Below are 17,326 nucleotides of genomic sequence, written 5' to 3'. Positions count from 1 at the left end.
TTGTTGATTTAGTAGTGAGGATGGGAACAAGAGAGAGAAAACAAAGTTCTAGTGTTGCAGTGGTGTTGAAGATTAGCAGCCAGACCATACTGGGGAATGAATAGAGAGCCTCAATACTATTTAAAAAGAAAGATAGCATTTACTTTGCTTTCTTCCTCTTGTTTCCAATTCTGGTGATCTTGACCTTGATCTTGAGGTTCAAATGAGATGATGAATGTGAAAGTGCTTTGCAAACCGTAAAATACCATAGATTTTAGGAACATTACACATTTGGGTTTAGGTAACATTTCAAATGATGTAGTAATTTTCATCTCTCCTACTCAGATTTAGTTTCTCAGTTACCCACACGTCACTTTTAAAATGTTAGCCTTAAGCCATTTCATTTTTATTATGTAGCTACTAAGAAGAGCTATGAACTTAGCTAGTAAAATGTTCTTGCTGCCTAAGTAATCTCTCAATTAGAAGGAGTATGTTCACCCACTAAAAGATGTCCTCTTAGACTTGCACAAGAGTTTCCTAAAGAAAAAAAATTAAAATAAAATATAAATAAAACAGGCAGAAATATAAAATATTGGAAAAACAAATCTGCTAAACCACAAAGTGGAAACACATTGTTAGACTTCTTAGCAAAATGATTATGTAAACAATTCTGAATTGAGCGCCTTCTGTGGGCACGGACTTGTTTATTTCTCTCTTTTTCTCATTCCATACTTAATGTACAATTGTTACGTGTCCTGTGTCCTTTCTTTTCCTACATATAATGCTGGCCAATCCTTGGCAATCTGAAAGAACATTACTATCACAGAATTTTTTAAATGAATGTGAATTTAGAGATTATCCAGTAAGAAAATCACACCCATCTGGAAGGTAAGCTCCATCAAAGTAGAGGCCATATTATATTTACAGTATAGCTGCAATCCTAAACCTAATAGCTTATATATAATGCATACTGATATTTATGGAAGAGGAAATTCAGTTCTAAAAACATTGTAACTTGTCCAAGTTCACAAAACTAGAATCTAGATCTTCACTCCTAGCTTAATGCTTTGCCTGACATGCCACGGAGTTTCTTTAAGGATCCGATATCATCTTCAAATGAGTAAAATTTAGGTAGGAGAATAATATTTTCTTGGTTATTAATGCATAACTCACACTAAATTCGTAACTCTTGAATCTGATTATGTTGATATATACTTAGTAAATTACAAACGATACCTACTTCACTTGGTTTATAATTGGACAATATTTGATTACAATTTCTCGACTTAAATTTGGAACCATGGAAAAGACAACAGAATTAAGTGACCAAAATAACAAAAAAGGTATTGTTGTCCCCTTTAAACAAGCAGTAATTAATTACTAGATCTGAAACCACTTCTAATATCCAAGAAGTTTATTAATTATCTTGCCAAGAATGAAAGCTAAAAAAAAAATCTCCAGAAGAAAATTATGCATAAGATTAGTTGATAGGTTATATTCTGTGAGGATTAAAAGTGTTTAAGTGAATAATATATACCAAAAGACTCGTACAGAGACTCTTTGTTTAAAGCAACCTTTGGTGGTAACAAAAGTATTGTTATCTCCCTGTATCCTATTATGTCCCAAAGTTTTGCAATTTCAAGCTTTACACGTTTCACAGAAAAAGCCTGCCACTGCCTTCTAGTGATAAAAATATTGCCACGCAGATCATGGTGCCCATATTCTACGTTTAATTAATTTAGACCTTAGAAGAGAAAGTACTGTACTATACTGGTTAACATTGGGGACAGCCATATGGAAACCTCATTTCATCTGACTATCCGTTTTGCACTCCATCCAGAAACCTATGTCAATACTGAATTTTTTCAGTATCCTTCTTTCTTATATTATAGTTAAATATGTTGTTCCAAAAAGTCATCCTCTTTCACTTTCTATCCCCTGAGGAGATTGAGGACAGTTGGTCATCTTACTCTAAGTGAGATTACTATTTATATTTAGATATCATTATGAAATCACTCGCTTGGTCATTGCCAGCCTTAATAGTAATTATTATAATATACATCCATTGAATGCTTACTAGGTGCTATGGTTCCCACAACTCTTTGAAGTAGGTATTACCCTATTTTAAAATGGAGGAAACTGATGCTTTGAGAAAATGACTTGTACTAAATCAACGAGTGGTCGATCAAGCCTTAACATTGGGTAACACTGCAAGAAACAAAAGGATAAAGGGGGCTCAAGTTATGATTTGCAGTTGGGTTTTCTAACCTCTACCTCCAAAGTGAGGAAAAGGAAATAAGAAGAGGCGATGGTGTTGGGGCAGTGGGATGAATTGGGAGATTGGGATTGACATATATACACTATTGATACTATGTATAAAATAGATGACTGATGAGGACCTGCTGTATAGCTCAGGGAACTCTACTCAGTGCTCCGTGGTGACCTAAATGGGAAGGAAATCCAAAAAGAAGAGGGGATATGTGTGTACGTATGGCTGATTCACTTTGCTGTACAGCAGAAGCTGGCACAACATTGTAAAGCAACTATACTCCAATAAAAATTAATTTAAAAAAAAAGAGGCAATGGTGTCATCAGTAAGTTTCATTCAAACTTTTGAATGAAGTGACCACCTTTGATCATACTTTTCCTGGTTTGTCTTTTACCTCTCAGATTAATGAAAAGTCCCAGGCATTTTAGTGATCTAATCCCAGGAGATAATCATGATTGTCAGCTCTCTTCTTTCTATAGTGGAAACCTGTGCTGAAGGGCCTATCCCTAATGTTTCTGTAACCTGTTAGAATATAGTAGAGCTCTCTACTGTCAAAACATGCTCCTCAGGGGCTTCCCTGGTGGCGCAGTGGTTCAGATTCTGCCTGCCGATGCAGGGGACTCGGGTTCGTGCCCCGGTCTGGGAAGATCCCACATGCCGCGGAGCGGCTGGGCCCGTGAGCCATGGCCGCTGAGCCTGCGCGTCCGGAGCCTGTGCTCTGCAACGGGAGAGGCCACAACAGTGAGAGGCCCGCGTACCGCAAACAAACAAACAAAAAGCTCCTCTCTGCCAGTCTGCTTTCTATTAACCACATTCCCCTTCCTTCAAGTACACATTTGTATGGCTAGCAGTGTCACAAAAGAAATGAGGAAAATGCAATCAATAAAGTGGGATACGGGACACATGGATTCCTTATTTTAATTTTTAGAAGGAATTTTTCTATCTTTACTACCTGAACTATTTAAATTAAGACTTATTTTTAGTCAAGTTTTGCTACCTCTAGAAATTCAATTGTTAGAGTTACCATATGATCCAGCAATCCCACTCCTGGGCATATATCCAGAAAAAACTATAATTTGAAAAAATACATACACCCCACTGTTCATAGCAGCACTATTCACAATAGCCAAGACATAGAGGCAACCTAAGTGTCCATCAATAGAGGAATGGATAAAGAAGATGTGGTATATATATATATATATATATATATATATATATATATATATATATAACAGAATATTACTCAGCTGTAAAAGAGAATGAAATAATGCCATTTGCAGCAACGTGGATAGACCTAGAGATTATCATTTTAAGTGAAGCAAGTCAGACAGAGAAAGACAAATATCATATGATATCACATATTGGGAATGTAAAAAAAAGATACAAATGAAATTATTTTACAAAACAGAAATAGATCCACAGACACAGAAAACAAACTTATGGTTACCAAAGGGCAGGGGGAGGGATAAATTAAAAGTTTGGGTTTAGCAGATACAAACCACTGTATATAAAATAGATAAACAATAAGGTCTTACTGTATAGCACAGGGAACTATATTCCATATATTGTAATAAACTATAATAGAAAAAATCTGAAAAAGAATATATACATATACATATATATACAGAACTGAATCACTTTGCTGTACACCAGAAAGTAACACAACATTGTAAATCAACTATACTTCAACAACAAAAATCAATTGTTTACAATATATACATGCCATTGATATATAATTACCTTGCATTCAGAGAAAGAATTTAAAGATTAGGAAACTCATTCCACAAGGTCACACTTATTTTTTCAATAAAACAAGTAATGAATACCTAGAACCATAAAGAAGCATATGCTAAAAGCATTAATGGAAGAAAGATAAAATGAATACCTTTAAAACGTTATGATTGAGATTTAACTGGTGTAGATTAAAGTTTGCCATTTTTCTCTCAACGATAACCTTATATATATGTATATCTATATTGGCCTCTCCCATTGCGGAGCACAGGCTCCGGACGCACAGGCTCAGCGGCCATGGCTCACGGGCCCAGCCGCTCCGCGGCATGTGGGATCTTCCCAGACGGGGGCATGAACCCGCGTCCCCTGCATCAGCAGGCAGACTCTCAACCACTGTGCCACCAGGGAAGCCCTAGATATATTTTTTAAGTGAGTAGTACTATTTTAAATAGAAACTGAATCTTTTATAAAACTGGACTACTTAGTATCTATAATTAGTGGGTGGTAACACATTTCTATTGAAATTTCTAGATGACAGTTTCATATGTAAATGTGTTTTATATCATTTAATATGCTGCTCTTTTCAGAATTTCAAAGTTCGGGGAATGAAGTTGCCTTAGAAATGAGAATTGTCATGCTCTTAAAAGCGTATTTCATTAGCTTTCTGCTGCTTATTAAGTTTTAGACTAACATCTTCATTGAAATAAACCTTTTCTTTTTTTGCCTACCCAGAAAAATAATAGAAATCTACAATTCGTTTAGAGATAAGATGTCTCCGTCTCCCTCCTCCCTCCTTCGTACCCACCCAATACCTTTTCCTCATGGCTCTGAAACCCTACCCGTGTATAATAGGCTTCAGCCAGACTTCTCCGTAAGCTTTTTTGTTTTTTTTTAAGAAGAACAGTCTATTGCATATAACTATTTGAAAAGGAGCAGTATGCCCTTAGTCACTTCATTCAAAGGTTTCCATTAATTTAACATTATTCATATGTAAACAGAAGCCCCTCTTTCTGCCAAATTGGAAAATACGTACTCATACTGATGACACCAGGTAAGCAGAGCTGGTTCCCTGTCTTACTGATGGAAGCATAATATGAGGCTGTAATTATGGCCATAAGATAAATAGACCAAACGTGCCAGAGGTGTCACAACTTTGTGTCACTCTTGGAAGTTTGATGAAACACTTCAGTATTTGAAACACAGGTTGACTTTTTACCTATTTTTAACTCATCAGCGGTTGCTACATATACAAAGATAAATGTTCTCTTGGTGATTTTCTTTGTAACACACGTTGAAATACAAATAATGAATATAATAGATTGAGGATAGGAAGAGATAACTTATTTTTTTTACAGCTTTATTGGAGTATAATTGCTTTACAATGTTGTTAGTTTCTGCTGTACATCAAAGTGAATCAGCTATATGTATACATATATCCCCATATCCCCTCCCTCTTGAGCCTTTATTCCACCCCTCTAGGTCATCACAAAGCATTGAGCTGAAGAGATAACTTATCTTTATACTGCCGTTCATCTATGCTAGCATATCATTTAGCCATACAAAACACTTTCATACACAAAATGTCCCTGAATGCCATATTTGCACTTCCAAATTTTGCATTCCTAGTAAATGTAAGCTGAAGTTTCACTGAAGTGTGGGTTGCTGGGGGGGCATTCATCATTCATAAAATCTGTACACTGGCAAAGAAGAATAAGCCTTTAGGAATCCCAGATACTCTATATTCAAAATGCTTGACTTCTGAGAACTGTATTTTTTGCACTCGAAAATTTTGTTATGAGAATTACCTTTTAAAATAACAATATGTATTGTTATTGTATGTACCAACTGCTAAGGTACATCCCTTTCCCTGAAAAAAATAATAACCCTTGGCAGCAGTGAATATAGTTAATTAATATAAAGATATTTTTATGATATAAGAAAGCAGCTTTATATTGAGAACCCTTTGAGATACCAAGCTATACTGATAACCCACTTGGTTATTATTAACTACTTACCAATTTAGTATTTTTATATTTTTGTATCAGTTTTACCTTAGAATTCCACTGAAGTATTCTAACATACTTTGTATCATGACTGCTTCTCACATTTTGTAAAATGATTTGTACCAAGACTGAAGAATGCAATAAGAGGACATTATTCACTGACCTTAAGTAAAGATATTGATCTAAGAACTTGTGGCCAAGCATAAATGTAGCTGGACAAGAATCCAAAGATTACACTTATTTACAAAGAAGCATTGATTATACTAAAATTAAATATTCTTTATCAAGAAAAATTATGCTTTGGAAAGTGTTTTCATTTTCTTCTTCCAAGCCAGGTGTTTAATAACAGAAAATACCTCTCTTATTTCACAGTCTTGAAATTTGTAAAATCTAGTTTTGTTTACTGGTTATCCTGTTTCTCTTGCTTATTTCGTGGAAGGGGGAGATATTTTTCTAAAGAAAGACAGACAATTTCCACTTTCTTGATACTATTTAAAAACACACTAAGAATAAGTACAAAAGCTTTTTTGGCATATAAAGTATTGCAGTTTTTTTTGCAAAATATCAAATTTATGAAAAGGGGAATGAAAGTTGGAGGATTTTATTTCTCCTCACATACTTTAAAAATATACTTTTATAGAAAAGGACTAACACAAGATACCTTTTTAAAAATCACCATGATATAAATGAATTTATTTTAAAAGTTTAATCAAAAATAGCTCCTTTTTTTAATTTATTTATTTTTTTTAAATTTTTTGCTTTATAACAAATTTAATCAGTTATACATATACATATGTTTCCATATCCCCTCCCTTTTGCGTCTCCCTCCCACCCTCCCTATCCCACCCCTCCAGGCGGTCACAAAGCACCGAGTTGATCTCCCTGTGCTATGCGGCTGCTTCCCACTAGCTATCTACCTTACGTTTGGTAGTGTATATATGTCCATGCCGCTCTTTCACTTTCTCACAGCTTACCCTTCCCCCTCCCCATATCCTCAAGTCCATTCTCTAGTAGGTCTGTGTCTTTATTCCTGTCTTACCCCTATGTTCTTCATGACATTTTTTTTTCTTAAATTCCATATATATGTGTTAGCATACAGTATTTGTCTTTCTCTTTCTGACTTACTTCACTCTGTATGACAGACTCTAGGTCTATCCACCTCATTACAAATAGCTCAATTTCATTTCTTTTTATGGCTGAGTAATATTCCATTGTATATATCTGCCACATCTTCTTTATCCATTCATCCGATGATGGACACTTCGGTTGTTTCCATCTCCGGGCTATTGTAAATAGGGCTGCTATGAACATTTTGCTACATGTCTCTTTTTGAATTATGGTTTTCTCAGGGTATATGCCCAGTAGTGGGATTGCTGGGTCATATGGTAGTTCTAAAAATAGCTCCTTTTAAAATCAAAAACCTCTACTGTAAAACTTTTATCTCTAAGTCCAGGCAGGTGATAGGTTTATACAAATATTTTAGATACAATAGGTCAAAAGAGTAAAATCTTTGAACAATAATGAGGTGTAATTTGATGCACTGGAAAGAAAACTAGAAGAGCAATAACAGAATCTGTGTACCGCAGTCAAAACACTTCAGTAAACTAAAATTTGGTGGGTATTTTTTTTCTAAAGGCAATATTCATGTTTTTTTTAACTATTGTTTTATTAATTCTACCATTTATATTATAAATGCCATTAATTTGTGTCATTAATAAATAGCATGATAATGTATTAGTGAACCAGTTAACAATAGCTGTAAGATTGATGAATACTTAAACTTTTATTAATGGCTTCTAAATGCCCTGGACTAATTAAATCTTCTCATCCCACCAGAACAATGTTTAATTATCCTGACTATACAGCTTACAAGCAAGATATTAATAGAGTATTCTTGTTTCACATGTTCAGTGGTACTTTGGCACTTTAGTACCTTCAAAAGCCATAAGATGAATGCAGCATAGTTCTTTATATCCTTTAATCATGGAGACCCTGTCAATAAAACTATCACTTTGCATTGGTGCCACTTCATTGAACCGATCTCATGAATTCTGAATTCATCAATGAAGTAGTAATCTATTACTGGAACTGACGTAATTTTTATTAGTACTATGTGTGATTATATGTGCTGATACAGCTTTCAGGAGTTGATTTCTTTATCTAAAACAAAACTGAAATTAGAGGAACCCATTACCAGGGAATTGTCAGTCCCTGGATGGTCTGTCAGAGCCACACATTTATCTGAGACAGGTTATAACAGTAGATTAGCATAGGTTCCTAGGACTTTATAACAAGAAGGAATGTAGCCCAATTGTTTTATTTTACAAATGAGGATTCAGTTAAGTGTTTCTACCTAGCCCCTACCTTTTCCCCATTAAAAATGTTGCTATGCAAGTCAATGAAGTGTAACAATATTTAGCCTTCAATAAAGGACAGTTGATATAAAGCAAATCCTTTTAAAATAAACAATATAAATAAGGGTCATTTTGGTAATTCTCTGACAGCCTTTCCCTGTTAGTATTTACCATTTACTCTAAATATTTTATTGTCCTCGGACATGATTAAAATGCATCTTTCATTTAAAAAATTAACTGTGTTATCTAAAACTTTTGACCAGATTAGGATATGAGAATCCTCTAGCAGAAGGAAGAATTTTTAGCTACTCTACTTTACAGCATGTTTCAGAAACAATTCTCCATTGGTTCCACATTCCTCAGAGCCCTTCCTCCATGGGCAAATAAAAAGAGAAACAAGGAATGTCAGCACTTTGATGCTACTGCGCACGTACAAATTTTGGAAGTATTTTTCTCCAGTCAGAAAGTACTAACTTTGAAAAGTACTTAATTTGAAAAGGCGTTTCCAGTGGTAACTCTTGATGATTTATTGCTAGAATATTCATCTTCAGTTGAGGCTGAAGTTTCAATGTGAGAATGTGTTAGGAACTTATTTCTGAGGGGTCAATAGGTCTATTGGGGGAAGAGCGAGGTTGTTATTTCTAATTTAACATCTTGTGATTTTTTTTTTTTTTTTTTTTTTTTAGCGGTACACGGGCCTCTCACTGTTGTGGCCTCTTCCATTGCGGAGCACAGGCTCTGGACGCGCAGGCTCAGCGGCCATGGCTCACGGGCCCAGCCGCTCTGCAGCATGTAGGATCTTCCCAGACCGGGGCACAAACCCGTGTCCCCTGCATCGGCAGGCGGACTCTCAACCACTGCACCACCAGGGAAGCCCCTTGTGAATTATTTTAAAATATAAGTTTGTTAAAGTGTTCACAATTTAAAATGTTTAATTTGGAAAGTAGGCAAAGGTAGAAAGGAAGGAAAAATTTACCTGTATTACTTCTACCCAGAATAATTATATTTTTATTAAAACAATTAAAATAACATTTAAAGAAGATTATAAAAGCAGATTTATGATACATATAAAGGAACATAACTAAAATAAAAATACTAAACAGCCATTGTGCGAATACATTATAGATACAAACTCACCATAAATAAAAATAACAATACCGGGCTTCCCTGGTGGCGCAGTGGTTGAGAGTCCTCCTGCCGATGCAGGGGACACGGGTTCGTGCCCCTGTCCAGGAGGATCCCACATGCTGCGGAGCGGCTGGGCCCGTTAGCCATGGCCACTGAGCCTGTGCGTCCGGAGCCTGTGCTCCGCAAGGGAAGAAGCCACAACAGTGAGAGGCCCACGTACCACAAAAAAAAAAAAAAAAAAAAATACCTTCATAATATAATATTTCAGATAAGAACAAAATAAATTTAAAACCTTATGAATTGCATTTTATTCTTTTTGAAAGAAGAGAGAAATTTTTTAAATTACTTTATTTTAATATTTGATATATCTTATATAGCTGAAGTTTTTCTTAGGAGAAATAAAATTTGTATGTAAAGTCAGTACCTGAAATATCATTTTGAAAATACAGCCATAGTGGAATTCATGACATTGACTTAATTATGCTGAGGTTCAGAAGAGATTTTGTGAATTAAAAAGATTATTCCTATCATTTACACCAGTTATATTTTCTTCCGGTAAGCATATAAAACTTGTTTTGGAAAATGGTATGCAGAACAGTTACTTGGTATATATTATGAGATAAAGTGGAAAATACATATGAAAAACAATATTCTGAAAACTTACATTGTTCAGAAAGCAATTAGGTTTCTGCTGGCTGATAGACACAATTATATTTGTACTTTCACAATACATTATTTTGTGCACTTTTCATCATTTAATAATGTATCCATGTTTTATATGTTTTGTGTACTTGCACTGATTTGGGAATTTGAGTGTCTTTCAACATCACCTCAAGGTATCCTAAAACCCTAGCAATTAGCAGGCATTGCTTATAAAATGTCATGTTTGTTGTATATTTTCTATAAAAGCATTTATAATTCCTTTAGCAGAGAGTAAACAAATGCTTAAAATCTGTTTTTACTTTATTATGAATTTTGTATAGCTAACAATTAAGATTAGGTTGATCTAGCCTCAAGACCAACCTGGTATGATCTATGAAGTTTAGTAGCATAATTTCAGAGTAATTTATTTTAAGTTTTGAAAAGTATTATTTTTTAGTCAACAAAATACTGGTAGAGATGATTCATATTTATAAACATAAAGTGCACTGGAGATTCTTAACCTTATGGTCTTTTAATGCAAAATTTATTTTATTAGATTTCCTTTATAAATTACAATTCCATTCTTTGTCAATTTTTAATGTCTCAGGCTCTTCCTTTTGTACTATGCTTCTGATCTTCATTAAAGTCATCTGTTAGATTGTAATAAATGTTAAACTAGTCATAAATACTAAACTCAGTTCCAATTGTTTTATGAAGCACAGATCTGTTTAAAAAATCTGGAAATGAAATTCACATTAGCATTTGGGGAAGTGCTATATCAACACCATAGTAATTGGCCTACAGGCACACAGCTGGCTAGAAAATGAATTATGATTACCAATTAATGATAAATATACATAATGTACTGTGACATAATAAAAAAAAAGCTGTCTTATAATTTAACAGTCAAGTTTAATAAGTAGTACACTTAATTTAGCTGTTGCTACCTGGGAAGAGAAAGCTATTTTATCATTCATTCTTTGATGAAAGCCTCACTGAAATAAGGAAATTGAATAATAGACAGATGAGGAGAATTCTAATTTGAGCAGATTTTTATTCCTGGTCATAGAAGCGCAGATGAGAATTTCGTCTTCAGATCTACATACTTATTATGTGGGAAGATACAATACTGAAAGAGCAGAAGAGAAAAAGGGAAGAACCAAATTTTCAGATAACACTCCTCACCCATATCCTGAGTCCCTTTTTCTAGCCAACTCTTATTTATGTTACAAAACTCACTTACTATAAGGAAGTTTTAAAAATTCCTGTCTTCTTAGCTCTCATAACACCTTGTAGGTACCTCCATCATAGTATGTAAGTCACTGACCTGCAATGGCCCACTTATTTTTCTGTTTCTCCTACTAGACATTTCTCTCAAACAGGATGATTTAATCTTGTATCTTCAGAAGTTAAAGTAAGCACTTATAAAAAATGGTACATAACTATTAATTTCCAATAACCAAATTTTATTATACAAAATCTATAAAACAACCATAAAGGGCTTAAATAATAACCTTTATTAATGTGTTGTGGGCACCATACTGTCCTCACAAACCACGTTTGCTGAACTTGCCCAGTTTCTATTAGTATCTTAAGGGGATGGTGCGTCTTCATAAGGTAATGTGGAGTCTTTGAGGAAACTACAACTTGGATAAAGATTACATCAGTCATTAGAGCTTTAATCAGCTCTTCTTCTGAAGCAATGGATTTTTTTATTCAAGTGACTGAAAATAGAAAAAATGATACCTTTGTTTTCTGTCCTGATAAAAATTCACAAGAAAACTAGATACTGAAGAGGGAAAGGACCACAGCCTTGTAGAATCAGAGCAAACCTAGTAGCATTTTGCTTGAACCAGGTCTACTTTGCATTAGAATGGTTCAGTCTAGACCAGAGGCAAATGGTACTTCTGACAATTATTTTTTAATAATGGATTTAAAAGGAGAAAATCTCTACAAATGCTTCCTTTCTAAAAAGCTTGGAAAATTCAGACAACTGCACTTTTAAAAACGTCTGGCCACTGAGAAAGAGAGAGTTCAATTTTTAAAAAGCAAGATTTTTGGTGGCAAATGTCTCATATTCCCCAATAGTACCTTGCCATACAAATTTATCCTCTAGGGTGTGAGTGTGATCCAAGAAAGGTCTACTTAACCTGGATAGAAAGTTCATTTTGAGGCTAACACAGTGTCATTCTGGTTCTATTTTCATTAATATCACATCAATTTGGCTTCCAAAATGACTCAGTTCCTTGAAATAAGGAGATATGAGTATATTTCCTTACTTTAATTTAGTAAAATAGGCTTTTTGTTGGACAATTCTGACTCAGTTGCATTTGTCAGTACAATTTGGCTGGCCAGAGGCTTATTAATAAATGGAAAACTGGCAACACTTGTGTAACTGTGGTGTTCCCAACTACCATATCTGTGTGACTGCAAAGACATTTTCTCCAAAACGGAAGAGACCTCAGGATTTGTAACACATCAGATGATTCATTATAACCAAAACAATGCAAAGACATTAGACTATAAACTAGATTTCACTGGAATTTCAATACAACACTAGTCCTGATACTAGTAACTTAATAGTTCAAGTGAAGTACAATATGGTTTGGTTTGTGATGCAGTAAATTTTAAAGTGAAATTAAGTTTACAGTTATTACTGGGAACATTTCCTGTCACTTGTAAGATAACTCAGCTCTCATTTTTTTTAAAAAAATCACTATTTATAAAAGTTATCAATTTGACAGCACTTCATATTTTTTTATTCAAATAATAAGAACAGCAATGCTGCAACTCTGCGTAATTTCCAACTAAAGCATCTGTTGTGTCTATCACTATTTTGAAAAGTCTGTTTCCTGGGTGAGGAATTATTTTGGTCAGCATATCTTAGCAGCACCCTAGAAAGGCAGCCTTTTTCCCTCAGAGCACTAAAAATGGTCATGACACTTCTTGACTCTATGAGATACAGATGTAGATCTGGTTAAGAATTTCCAGTTTGCAACTCAGCCATTTATTCCTCTACAAATTGAAGGCAAGAATTAAATATCTAGACATGTGGACATTCCTAGCATAGTGCCTGGTATTCAGTAGTACATGACAGCTTTCCTTTCCGTTTTTCTTTTCCCCCCCAGAATATACCTAAAAGAAACGAAAACTAGCACTACATGATTTTGATTGCTTGACTGTTTTCCATCTGCTGCAATATCTGTAAGATGTTTTTCTTTTTTTCTGTATCATTTTCTTCTGATCTAACAAAAGAATTCTATATAAAAAATGAAATACAATGAAAGAACTTTAATTAAAAGACTACATTATGGGAAACAACTCACAAACAAAAATAGATGAACCATAGAGGATTCCTTTATGCCATACTGAGTAAATTAGTAACTAAAAAGGCAGTCATTGATTCTGGGTTAATAGAGCAAGTGCTCTTTTGTATATTATTTGATGGTTAGCTTGAGATGAGCATTATAAAAATAAAACTCAGTTAATAGAGATTAAAAACAATAAGCATGCAATATTTTACTTATCCTCTGTGATAAAAACATTAATACTTTAATACAATACTGGAAAAAAATGTCTAAAATTATTTAGCAAGTTTACCGTGTTATGAAAAACATATAGCCTGAACCCTAGACTGAGGCCCCTTTTGACACTACACTGCATCCTATTTATAGACACGAGTTGTCTCATTAAACAGGTATCCCTTGAATGGGTATCACTATTTATCTTTTACCATCACAATCATATTAACAACAATAATAATCTTAATTTCTATCATTCTCAATCCTCATAACAACCCAGCGAGATTGATGCTATTATTACCTCCATATTATAGAAGAGGAAATTGAGGCTAAAAGTGATTAAGTACCTTGTAGAACAAGGCCACACAGTGAGAAAGAAAGGAATTTTCTTTAAAAGAAATATTAGAACACTTCCTTCTTTGGTCTCCTTGGAAATTATTATATGAAAATCAATTATAACTACATGGAAATCAATGGCAAACCAGTGTGTGCGAACTAGAAATAGGCATGTGCTCTTCAGTCTTATACACAGGACTGTGGTAACATAGAAATCACACCAGCAAATGCCCCACGCTGAACGTCAGAAGTGACAAAACAATAGTGGTGACATAGCCTACTTAACATTGAAACTAAGTTTATTTTGCTTTAGCACAGACTGATGAGAAATGTGAGTTAGAAAGCATTTCTGTATAAAACCAAAACTTACACATTTATCATATAACCCTTTGCTTTTTTGTTAGCTCTGTATCTTTGACAAGGCATATTTTTGAGCAATTATTTGAAATTTCTTTCTTTTTAAAGTTATTTTCTCTATCTTGCATGCCTCCTTAATTCTGTATAAATTCTTGAGAAAATTTCAACTAGTTTGAGAAATTTCAGTAGTTTCTTCATTGAACAGATATTTACTAAACTCCTACTCTATGCCAGGTTCTGTCTTAAGGAATTTAATGTCAAATATCGACGTTGATAATCTGAGACATGGTTTGGATTCACTTTGGCATTTTTGCGTGTTAAAAACAAATTACTTCCAAACGTATTGGTACAAATAAATAGGTTGTTTCATAAAATGTGTTTGTCCCAGATGGCTACTACTTGTTAGCAAAAAAATAGCATCTATATATCTTGTTGATATCATCATTGCTAGCTGGGAATTCTTGAAACATTAGGAGGAAAAAAAATGCAACAACAGAAAAATGTTGAGGCTTTATCTGCTAAGGGAAGACTCAATCTTCACTAAAAGAGAAGTACTACATTTTTCGTAAATTACTATCTTTTACAGAATGAACTCGTTCAGGAGAAGTGACTATCAATTTTTCAGTATTTGTTCCTTTCATGTAAGAAATGAAACAGGAATTAAGAAACTGGGGTTCCTACTGCTGGCTCTACAGGCAGTAATATGTTCTAGTTAGACAAGTAGGAAGGGAAAGATTTGGACACAAGCGGCAAATAAGAACTTTATTTCCCATATAATGCCATAGATCAAAAGCTTACCAAGCACTTGAGAGCCAAGAAATCAAAGTTGTGCCTAGGGAGCTAATGCATCTGTAGTCCCAACCTGTACAAAAGTCTTAAAACTGGGAAATGCAGGTGGAGTTAAAGAATCAGATTTGGGGCCATTTGATAACAGAAGTAGAATTGGATGGGAGAAACCTGACCACAGTATTCAGCGGAAGTAAGGGTCCAAAACCCCAGAATGTCAGTTTAGAAAAGAAAACAGGATTCTGAGCCTGATAGTTTGCTTTGTGATCCCTTTCCCTGCTTAGAGTAGGGATCCCTAGTGCTGCAGGTACATAGATGAAGTAGGAAGGAATTAGCTAGAGAGAAGGAACTGGAGGACTTCAGGTGTACACTAATGCAACTCTAGGGGTGTTAGGAGTTTGGGGATATGGTACAGGAATGATCCACTAATGTATGGAGGATCTTTGTACTGTCATTTTTCAATTCTCTTCATTGAATTCCCAAGCCTGTCTGTTTAATTATCTCATGGGAATGAATGCAACAATGAGTTAAAAATGTTTAGGTTTCTTTTGGTGAAAAAAGTTCTTTGAGTTCAGAATGTTTAGGTTAACCAGAAAGTGTTAAAGAATTGAAGGGCTTCCCTGGTGGCGCAGTGGTTGAGAGTCCGCCTGCCGATGCAGGGGACACGGGTTTGTGCCCCAGTCCGGGAAGATCCCACATGCCGCGGAGCGGCTGGGCCTGTGAGCCATGGCCGCTGAGCCTGCGCATCCGGAGCCTGTGCTCCGCAACGGGAGAAGCCACAACAGTTAGAGGCCCGCGTACCAAAAAAAAAAAAAAAATTGAATAATTCTCATTTTCAAACAGAAGAATGAACTCAGGTAACTGGACTGTGATTTTTTTTTCAATTTATAGTTTGGCTAGGTGTTTTGCCTCACTTTAGCATCTCCTTTATTACAGCATAAAGCCAAAGAAAATATTGACCTATATTTCCATATTACTGTACTGAAACATTTGTTCTTGGAGGAAGAATTGATTGGCAATAATTGTTTCCAATAATATAGTTTTTGCTTCCAATATTAGATAGTCCCAGAAAAAGCATTTCACTCAGATCTAAAAGTTTGGTAAATTATAGGTTATACATTTTATTTCAAGAATATAATGTTAATATTCATCAGGCACCATTCCTGAAGACTATCATTTTTCAGCCACAAAGAAAGTAGAACATTTTAGAAGTATTTATTTCTATGTACTTATTTCATAGCAAGACTTCAAGTAAGTCACTGTACATTATAAAACAATTAGTGAGTTCTTATAGCCAGCTAGATAGAAAATGTCAGTTCTTATGGACTTTTCCAGAGGGGATAAGCATGCTTAACTTTTTCTTTTCAAAAATTAAGTAGTTTTTGTTATCACATATGGTTAAAAAATTTAAGAATTTAGTGTAAGATCTTTTGTCTGTATACATTTATTAACTAGAGGTATGTGGCTTGGGCATCATAAACTGAGTTGGTATATTCTTTAAACTTTCTGCCTCCACTTTTGTCACCCAACTACTATATGGCATGTTTTGCATATGCTATAAACCTTCAATGAAACTTCTCTTTCAAATTTAAAAGAGCTTTCTAAGTGCTAAATAATATAGGTATCATAAGTGTTGCGAGAAAAGATCATCAGCAGAAATGCTGCCTAGAAGATAAACTTGAAAACTTAATTAGCACACCAAACAATGTTAGTCCATTTCAATCTTAAAATACATAACTTGCTTTTTTTGAAAGCCAGTGGTTTACAGAAAACTTATTCAACAACTATTTCTTGAGACTGCCTCTATATCTAAGGAACTCTCTTACGTTTCAAAATTCTCAGTTTCTATAATTCTACACAGAATATTGAAATTGAAATTTTCCAATGCTACTGGCTGTGAAAAGCCTAATTTGATATAATCCACTTAATGTTCACTTAAGATCAGTGAATTAACCTGACTACAAGACAAAGCACATGAAGAAAATAGTCATTTTTAAAATATGGTTGAATCATGAATCACAATTGCTAAAGCTAAACTGTGGTTTAAGATCCCTGGAGCCCATTATACCTAAGGGGACTTTATTCTCTCCACTAAAGACTAAATGGTAAAGAAATTTAAATTTACTGAATGTACTATCACGATAGCAAAGTATCAACCCCTTTCAGCTTTTGCGTCTGTATTAAAGACAGAGTCTGTCCTAATAGCAGCTAAGGCACTGC

Source organism: Mesoplodon bidens (genome assembly GCF_964165515.1).
Source record: "Mesoplodon bidens genome assembly, chromosome: X".
In the NCBI taxonomy this organism is placed as follows: Eukaryota; Metazoa; Chordata; class Mammalia; order Artiodactyla; family Ziphiidae; genus Mesoplodon; species Mesoplodon bidens.
This window is presented reverse-complemented; position numbering follows the sequence as displayed.